The following is a 2,488-nucleotide window of genomic DNA, read 5'->3' as shown; positions in this document are numbered from 1 at the left end:
GGTTCGTTTTCTAGCCTTTGAAGCCACCTGAGAATGTTTTATTGATTTTTTTGTTACAGTCAGTGAGTCTATCCTGGCAAGGAATGCTTTCAACTTTCTCGCCGCTTTTTCGCAGCATTTCAAAGTTGAATTTTTCGCACATGGCTAATTTAGGCATCAAACAAATTGGTTGAAACCCTTCAATGGACAGCTTAATGAAAAGCTCCATACACTGTTAAAAATAAAGGTATTTTGAAGGTAGTATAAAACACCTCCGCGACTTTTTTAGTACCCATGAACGTATTCTATTAGTTGTCCCACAGTGCGGGTATTAAATGATTCCGAAAGAGGTACTTTGGAAATATAAGGTATATAATGAAACCTTTTAGAGTTTCAGCGCTTCTGATGATATGTTATCGTACCCTGGAAGTAGAAAAGGACTTAACATTCTCCTTTAGAGGGATTTTTTAGCTCCGGCGTGCTGATTATAACTAACACGACTAAAGTAAAATACATGATATAATACTTTTAGCCCAAATTCTCTAACACTAACTGTTTACTTCGCCAGTAGCACTAGTAATGGCAGCGTAGAAGAAATCTCTATTGGAATATTATTAATAAAGATAAAGAATAGGTTCGGTAGGGTTCAATAGTTTAGTGGTTTTCTACCCGAGATTGCAATTTCAATCTCAAGTTTCCTAGCTAGTGGTTTTTCTTAAATACTTAATTACATATAATTAATATTAAGTATTTTCTTTGACAGCTATGTACACTTGCATACGTTACATCATTTAAAGGCAATACAATTATGATATAAGGCATACATAATTAATATAAAGGTTTGAATCCGAGCTTACGCCTTCAGTCGCCATTCAGAAAATATCCACGTATATGTGACCCTGAATTTCCTTTACACTATAGCAGTATCACACCTTCCTTAACAAGGGAAGCAAAGTTTAGTATCGGGAAATCTAGAGTGGTTGATCCCTTGCTTACTATGCGAACTCTCACGATCCCGCAAGCCTACGGTGCAGACACTTAAAGGCGAGATGGAATGCAAACTGGTACCCTCATCCCGTAAGCCCACAACACAGACACTAAAAGTTGAGATGGAAGGAAAATTTTACTCTCGTGTCTTTCCGTCTCTTATACTTCGAAGTGGTGTATTGCTTACCTTGTCTGAAATATGATTCAAGCTCGGGGTAATTAAGAAAAAGTTTACCAGTTTCAAATGTGCCGCAAATATTTTAGACGGCGCGAAAGTAAAAATTTAGACCTTTTTGTGGGTTTTATTTGACACCTAATTCGGTAGCACAAAATACCTTTAAAAGTATATTTTCGAACCTTTGTGGGTGTTAACAGGTACCCCTTTCGGTACTAAGGAGTACCTTTCACAATTTTAAAGTTTTATTCCGACCTTTGTTGAGGTTTAAATGATACCCATTACGGGTTCACAAAATACCTTGTAGTCCTCAAAAGTACCTTCTTCAAGAGGTATTTCAGAGTACCTTTACACAACGGTATTTTGTAGTACCTTTATAGGTACGTCTGGGGATGCATCGAAAAATACCTTTAAAGGTACTAGACAGTACGGTTATTTTTAACAGTGTAGCCACCTCGATGTTTCTTCCTCCCTCAGCCAATCTACATTGTAATGTTGCAACATCAGCTTCGGAAGTATTTCCAATTCTAACTCTGTTTGGAATGTCGCCATAACTTCCGGCGTTGGCTTGTCTAACATTTTGCGTTAGTTCATCATATTTAAAAAACTTCCAAAGATCACTTCCTCCGATGCAATTGAATCTAAGTCTGGCTTCTTCGGAAGTGATTTTCATAAACTCGGGATTTCCTTGAACCGGAGGCAATTGGAAAAAGTCTCCCAAAACAAGGATAAATACAACTCCACCAAATGGTTGGTTCATTTCCCAAAATTCGTTCAGCCTCAAGTGAACGTGAGTCAGTAACACCGACGAGACCATAGAAATTTCATCAATAATAAACAGTTTTAAATTTCCCAAAGTTTCTTTCATAATGCTCATATAGTTAGAACTCAGGGTATGGTATTCGGCGATACGCCTATGATCTACTGGCAACATTAGTAATCTGTGTAATGTTACGCCATTAACATTCAATGCTGTCAAACCCGTTGGCGCGGCAATTGCCACGATAGCGGGATTTTGAAAACGTCGCCTTACGGGCTTGGCGAGAGTGTCTATAAGAAACGATTTGCCAGTGCCACCAGGTCCCGACACAAAAAGGCACTTGTTTCCAGATTTTTCTCCCTCTTGGGAGGAGTAATCCATGATGTGATCATAAATTCTCCTTTGATCCGAGTTTAGTAACGCCACATTGTCAACAAGTCTCGAAATTCATTTCCATGGCAGCTTCCACATCAGCCATGGCATTCTCAATTTCAATAACAATTTCTTTCCCTTGCAGTGCATTTTCATCGTCGTCACTTTCAATCTCAGAGACTATGGTTTCTGGCTCTTGCGACTTTTTAGAAGCC

The 2,488-nt window shown here is 38.5% G+C and overlaps 1 long non-coding RNA gene across 1 annotated transcript; it reads right to left on the bottom strand.

Annotated features, from left to right (window-relative positions):
• Positions 1–271: 271 nt before the first annotated feature.
• Positions 272–1,575, bottom strand: LOC149657663 (uncharacterized). The gene is made up of 3 exons (XR_016370074.1): positions 1,154–1,575; positions 837–1,076; positions 272–402 (listed from the first exon to the last, which is right to left on the bottom strand). It is a non-coding gene; the product is annotated as an uncharacterized LOC149657663 (long non-coding RNA).
• Between the last annotated feature and the right edge of the window lie 913 nt (positions 1,576–2,488).

The sequence above is a fragment of the Phalangium opilio genome, unplaced genomic scaffold, assembly GCF_054372755.1.
Source record: "Phalangium opilio isolate 3A_F unplaced genomic scaffold, DU_Popi_V2 ptg000077l_1, whole genome shotgun sequence".
Lineage (NCBI taxonomy): Eukaryota > Metazoa > Arthropoda > Arachnida > Opiliones > Phalangiidae > Phalangium > Phalangium opilio.
Note: the sequence above shows the minus strand (reverse complement) of the source record. Positions and strands in the feature narration are given on the sequence as shown.